Source organism: Triticum urartu, chromosome 5 (genome assembly GCF_003073215.2).
Source record: "Triticum urartu cultivar G1812 chromosome 5, Tu2.1, whole genome shotgun sequence".
NCBI classification, from domain to species: domain Eukaryota; kingdom Viridiplantae; phylum Streptophyta; class Magnoliopsida; order Poales; family Poaceae; genus Triticum; species Triticum urartu.
Window position 1 is genome coordinate 323,735,452 of NC_053026.1, and position 7,071 is coordinate 323,742,522.

The window sequence follows — 7,071 nt, forward strand, 5'->3', positions numbered from 1 at the left end:
CTTCGGTCTTCGCATCTTCACAGTCCATCAGTCTGGCCCATGGCTAAAAGGCTGGACGCCCGAGGACCCCTTAGCCCAGGACTCCCTCAGTAGCCCCCAAACCTGGCTTCAATGACAAGATATCTGGTGCGTAGTTCGGTCTTCGGCATTGCAAGGCGGGTTCCTCCTTCCGAACTTCAAAATAGTCTTCAGATGAATTGATCATGTCCGTACCTATAACACACACCACCCAATCATAGAGACAATATAATATTTTACGAATCCAATCTGCTGACAACTTTTTTACAATATGACATCACGTCTGCCCTGTCACTATATCGAACCGTTTTGTCTGCCATCTCATGTTTTGAGATGCGGTTTCCATTGGCACGTCTTGTCTAAGCAGAGATCGTGTCCCCTTATTACGGGATTCTCATCAATACGGGTGTGGGTAACCCAACCGTGCCGTTTACACAGCCCTCGGGAATAGGCGAGTTTTAAGGCAAGCAGGAAGGCGTTTGATATTAACGTCTTTTATAAGGGGGTAAGGATTCGTCCTCACTCACCCCTGCCTTCTCCTTCCTCTGCCCATCCATTCTAGAGATCCAGTGCCCAAGCGCTAACTTCCCCGCCGGAGAAAACACTCCAACCATGTCCTGATCCGGAGCTGGTGGCAAGTGGATGGCTTCTTTTGTTAGGAAGAAAGACATCAAGGAGCTTTGAGAGGCCGGATACCTGGCCAAGGAGATCGTTCACCATCTCCCGACCGAAGGACAAATCATCCCTAGCCGAGTGCCCCATGAGAGGGTTGTGTTTCTCGCACATTTCGTCCGTGAGCTGGGATTCCCTCTCCACCCGTTTGTCCGCGGACTGATGTTTTACTACGGGCTGTATTTCCATGATCTAGCCCCCAACTTTATCCTCAACATCTCGGCATTCATAGTCATTTGCGAGGCCTTCCTCCGTATCCCGCCTCACTTCGGCCTATGGCTGAAGACTTTCAATGTAAAGACGAAGGTGGTCAGAGGCCAACAAGCAGAGTGTGGAGGCGCCATGGTGGGAAAGATGCCCAACGTTACATGGCCCGAAGGCTCCTTTGTGGAGACGGTGAAGGGGTGGCAGTCGGGGTGGTTCTACATCACCGAGCCGCGCGACGCCAACTGGGAGGCGGCCCCCGAATTTCGATCTGGACCTCCGCTACGGCTCACGTCCTGGCAAGAGAAGGGCCTTGCCTGGGCTCTTCTAGCAAGCTGACTGGGCTCCAGACGTGCGTTCAGAACATGATAACCAAGAGGATCAAACTCGTCAACGTGATCCAGGTTATGCTCATTCGTCAGATCCTTCCGTGCCAACGCCGGACTTGCTATTTGTGGGAGTTCGATCCGGCCAAGCACCAGACGCTACTAGAGCTCTTCGGCACAACGCACGAAGATATCTGGGAAGTGCTGTTCAAGGCCGGCGAGACACTACCGCCCACGACCGAAGATCGTGGGCTTAGCTTAAAGCGCCAGGCCAATTCGGTAAGCTCTTTCATGTATTAAAGGTATAGCCTTTACTGGCATATTTTGGGAGGAGTCTAAGCCTTCCTATCAATTTTCAGGCCTGGATCGACATAGCAGGGCGGATTAATTGTCCAGCTCCACTTCCCGAAGATGAGGAAACCCCACTCCTAACGAAGATGCTATTTTTGGCACCTTATGATGTGCCGGAGAAGAAGGCCAAGAAGATGGCCAAAGGGAGTAGGAGTGGCCTTCGCCGAAAGGGTGCTTCGGTTATGTTGTCCGAAGACGATACCGACTCTTTGGTCGCCAAAGACGACGGTGAGGAGGAAGAAAAAGGCGGCTTCCCCGGAGGGGGAAAGAAGAAAAGAGAGGCCTCCACAAATATGGAGGCGAAGGCGCCCAAGAGGGGGAAGGGCTCCCTTGCGGATAACTCCGCATGGGATGTCGAAAGCAGTCTGGAGCGAATGCCCCGGACCAAGCCTCGGGCTGCCTCGTAAGTACCAAAACCCTATGCACCTCCCAATACATGGCCTTTGCATTTTATAATATTAATATGTTTAAACTATGCCATTATAGTCCGGCCCGCGATGGCTCCCCGCGATCCTCGACAAAGGGTTCGCTAGACTCAAAGGAGATGGCTAGCATGTCTCCGCCGCCCGCTCACTCTGCCTCACCCAAGGGCGATGACGAGGTGGCGTCCCAAAGGACCTTCCCAGACTAGGGGGAGATTCTAGAAATCGATAAGGTGGCGCCCTAGGATGACTCCTCGACTGCCGGACACATGGGGGAAAAGCCCCCCATGGGGACTGGCAATGGGGGCCAAGTTCCATTCGGCCCTTAGCCGGATACCATTCCGGAGACCTACACGGCTCCGGAGTCCAGCGAGCGGCCTTCCCCGAAAGGAGGAGGTGTGTCTGTTCCACCGGTGACCTCTGTCCAACCAGAGGCACCGGATAATCTGCTGGAAGCACTGCGAGGTGCCTCCATTATGGATGAGCACCGTGTCCTCATGGGTACGGTGATCGAAAAGGTTCAGTCCGCCAATGGCGGACTGACCGAGGCCTGCACTAGCCTTTTAACAGGCTTTGAGGTAACAATTGTAGAAAAAATATCACAATGTGGACAGCAGCCCCTGATCCTCTGTTCGGTGTCCGGAAAGGAAAAGCCGAACAGGGGATCAAAATAATTTTCGCACGAGTCTAACATAAGATGTCTATGTGAATAAGCAGGCATCGCTGCTGGCTGCTGCCGCTCACACTGCAGAGGTCTCCGGACTGAAGCAGAACCTGGAGCGGGCCGAGAAAGAGCTCGGCCTCATGAAGAAGCAGCTGGAGGACAGCAAAGGTATGCAGTAACCTGCATGTATATTTAGGAAGGATGAATGGTTCATGCTGACTAAAGTGCCATGAAATTTATTAGGAGCCACGACCGAGGTGGCGGCCCTCAAGAAGGCGTTAGAGAAGGCCGAGGACAAAGCAGCCATGGAACGCACCGCGTGCGAGAAGTACGAGGCCCGGGTCGGCAAGGTTCAGCAAGAGCTCCAGGACGCCGTCAAGAAGTACGAGTCCTTGGAGCGTGATTCTAAGACGCAAGCGTCCGAACTTGCGAAAGGCCCTCCAAAGCACGCAAGAGGCTCGAGCCGAAGCCCAGAGCGCCCTTCAAGAAATCCTGGCAGCCCGGAAGATCGCGGCGGGTAAGGCTTTCATTATGCAAAGTAAGTCTGTGAATGAAGCGCTCCTTTTACTTACCCGAATTTGGTGCTCTCCAGGGGCGTTTACGGATTTGCCGCGCATCGTATCAGACGCTACCGAGTTCTATTGAGCCGGGGAAGGGACTTCCATGGAGAAGTTGTTCTGGTCTCAATATCTTGGACCCGAACATCCGGTGTCTTCCAGCGACCAGCTGAAATAGCTGGTCGAGCTGCACAAGGCAGCTGAGCTAGCCATGAAGGAGCTGATAGTCCGACTATGGCCTGCCGCGCCGATACCTAGCAGCTACTTCGGACTTGTGAAGCGGCTTGTTGATGCCTTCCCCCGGCTTGAGGTTATAAAACGTTCGGTCTGTATCGAAGGTGCACGGATGGCCTTTGCCCGCATCAAAACGCATTGGGAAAAGATGGATGCCAAGAAGCTAATGACCAAGGGGCCACCTAAGGGCAAGGAGCACCGCCGACCCGAGTTGTATTTTGATGGTGTCCTGGAGGGATCTCGCATTGTTGCGGATCACTGTGCGAAAGACACTATCTTTGAATGAATGTATGCGAGCTCCCTCTGCCTTGTATGATAAAAGAAAGTGTTTATGCAATATAATGCCTGTTATGTTCTTAAATTTTTACTTCCTGTGCGGCCGTGTTGTATGAAATCTAAGGGTTAACCAGTCGTCGGCTTCTGCCCCCTCGTAGGTAGTACGGGGGTGTTCGGGATGGAATATAAACAATCTCGATCCAATTAGATGGTCCTTGAAGGAGTTGTTTAGCGCAACGAACCAGGCAACGAGACTATGCGACTATAACACCCTCACTTAGCCATAGGAGTGCGACAATAAAAACATGGGCGCAGCCCCTAGTATCCGAACTAGAGGGCTATAAGTGTCTGATCGGGCAGTACCAATTCTTCGCGTAATGCGGACTAAATCTCCAACGATTTGCAACCTCCGAACAGCTGACCGGCTCTCGCCGCATCATGACAGTCAGTTTTCGGCTTTCTCTACTGAGGTGCTCCTTTGGATAAACCAAGGCACAATCGCAGTAGTTCTCCCTTTACTACCTTAGCCAATATAGCGGAATGTAAGGTAGCAAGCACAGGAGCCGGGTAACCCAACTATTGGCCAAAGACATGATTCGAAGCCAATGCATATAATGCTAAATTCGGGGTGCCGAACAATACTTATAAAAAGTGTTCGAACTTTTGTTGTCGTAATGTGGGGTGCTATGAAGCCCCTGGCAAACGTCAAGCGTACCAAAGTGTACGGGTGCTACCTGATAGGATTGTCCACAGGGGAGCTGAAAAAAAACCAGAAAAGGTACGAAGGTAAAAAGCTGGAGTCCTACAGCTCCAGCCACAAACTGTTCTCATTGTAATTTAATTAGTATGTCAAGGCGCATTGATACAGGTAGTGTGATAAGCAACAGGCTATTTGACATGCCGAACCAAAGGGAGAGCTGCATGTGGGTCCTGAAAAACGGGTAGAGTTATCGTTAACAGAATCACCTAAAAAGTCCCCCATATGTCTATGTTTCTCGCTGTCTCGGTGTGTTTGTCCTTCAAGAGGACCGATGACCAGACCAACAGATGGTGCCTGTGGGATTGATACCTGAAAAGGAAACAAGTAAAAGTGAAAGTATGTGTGTATCCGATGTCGGTTGAGTCGTACTATGGACCACAAGCTATCTATGCCTCCGTTGATGCCCATGGGATTTTGAGTGCATAGTTATGTACGCGCAGCACGAATGCCGCCACTTGATCGGAATGGAGACGGAGGCCGGATTGCTAGTCGAGCTCCTGACGAGTCGAGCTCTCCTGCTGTAGAGTAGTTCGGACCCTCTTAACGGTGTCCATGGGCTCGGCAGCCGAATTAAGGTTCTGCTTGAGAAGGCCGCTCTATACTTCTGCTACTAAGGCAGCTGTGTGGACCAGCCATCTTGAGCTTGAGATAAGCATAGTGTGCTACTGCGTTGAATCGAGCGAACGCAGTTCGTCCAAGCAGTGCATGATAGCCATTGCGGAAGGGGACGATATCGAAGATTAACTCCTCGCTTCGGAAGTTTTTTGGAGATCTGAAGACAACCTCTAGTGTGATTGAGCCCATACAGCGGGCCTCTACACCTGGTATGACTCCTATGAAGGTAGTCCTGGTGGGCTTGATCTGAGATTGTTTAATGCCCATTTTTCGCGTTGTATCCTGATAGAGCAGATTGAGGCTGCTACCTCCGTCCATAAGGACGCGAGTCAGGTGGAACCCATCAATTATTGGGTCTAGGACCAGTGCGGCTGAGCCACCGTGACAGATACTGGTTGGATGATCCCGGCGATCAAAAGTGATCGGGCATGACGACCATGGATTAAATTTTGGGGCGACTGGCTCTATCACGTAGACGTCCCTAAGCGCACGCTTGCGCTCCCTCTTGGGAATGTGGGTAGCGTATATCATGTTCACCGTTTTGACCTGAGGGGGAAACTTCTTTGGTCCCCCTATGTTCGGTTGATGGGGCTCTTCGTCATCGTCCTCGCTTCGCAATCCCTTTTCCCTGTTCTCGGGGTTTAATTTGCCAGCCTGTTTAAAAACCCAGCAATCTCTATTTGTATGATTGGGTGGCTTGTTTGGGGTGCCATGAATCTGGCACGGACGATCAAGTATGCAGTCCAAGCTGGATGGGCCTGAATTGTTCTTTTGGAACGGCTTCTACCGCTGACTGGACTTAGAGCCCCTGAATTCGGCATTGACTGCCGTGTCCTCGGTGTTATCACTACTGTTTCGACGCTTGTATGTGTTGCGTTGAGACTTGTCTTTGCTATTTTTAGCTTCAGGAGTGCCAGCGTCGCTTGCATTGTTTTCGCTACGGGCCAGCCAATTGTCCTCGCCCACACAAAAGCGGGTCATGAGTGTCGTGAGGGTTGCCATGGATTTTGGCTTTTCTTGGCCGAGATGGTGAGCGATCCATTCGTCGCGGATGCTGTGTTTGAAGGCTGCTAGGGCTTCGGCATCTGGACAATCGACGATTTGGTTCTTTTTAGTTAAGAACCTAGTCCAGAATTTCCTGGCGGACTCTCCGGGCTGTTGAACTATATGGCTTAAGTCATCAGTGTCCGGAGGTCGAACATATGTACCTTGGAAGTTATCGAGGAAGGCCTCTAACAAGTCCTCCCAGCTGCCAATAGAATTTGCAGGCAGACTGTTGAGCCAGTGCCGAGCTGGCCCCTTGAGTTTTAAAGGGAGGTATTTGATGGCGTGGAGGTCATCGCCGCGGGCCATATGAATGTGGAGAATGAAGTCTTCGATCCACACCGCGGGGTCTGTGGTTCCATCATATGATTACATATTCACGGGTTTGAACCCTTCTGGGAATTCATGATCTAGGACCTCATCAGTGAAGCAATGAGGGTGTGCGGTGCCTCTATATCAGGCCATATCGCGACGTAGCTCTGATGGAGTCCGTCTGCGGTTTTCAGCCCGCGCATGACTAAGTTTGTCATGTCCAAATTGGTGGCCGTCGTCGCGTGTCGAGGCACGTCCTCGCGATCTATAGATTGATCTAGTATGCCCTGCTTATTGTTCAGGTTTTGCTGGAGGTCATATGTATGACCGTGGGCTAATTTACTTCTGCCTGTGTGATGAGGCGGTGCTGGCTGGTGTTCGGCGTGAGATGCCGTTTTGTCCCGACCGCGTGGTGGTCGGTCAGCCACATTGTATGATGGAGGTATGTATTCCGGCGCCTCCTCGTCAAACTAAGGTAGCAACTTGCGCTCTGGGTAGATTTTGGTTGGGCACTTGAGGCTGTATTCTTCGGCTGCTAGGACATTAGTCCATTTATCATTGAGTAGATCTTGGTCAGCTTGAAGCTGCTGCTGCTGCTTCTTTTTCAGGCTCCTTG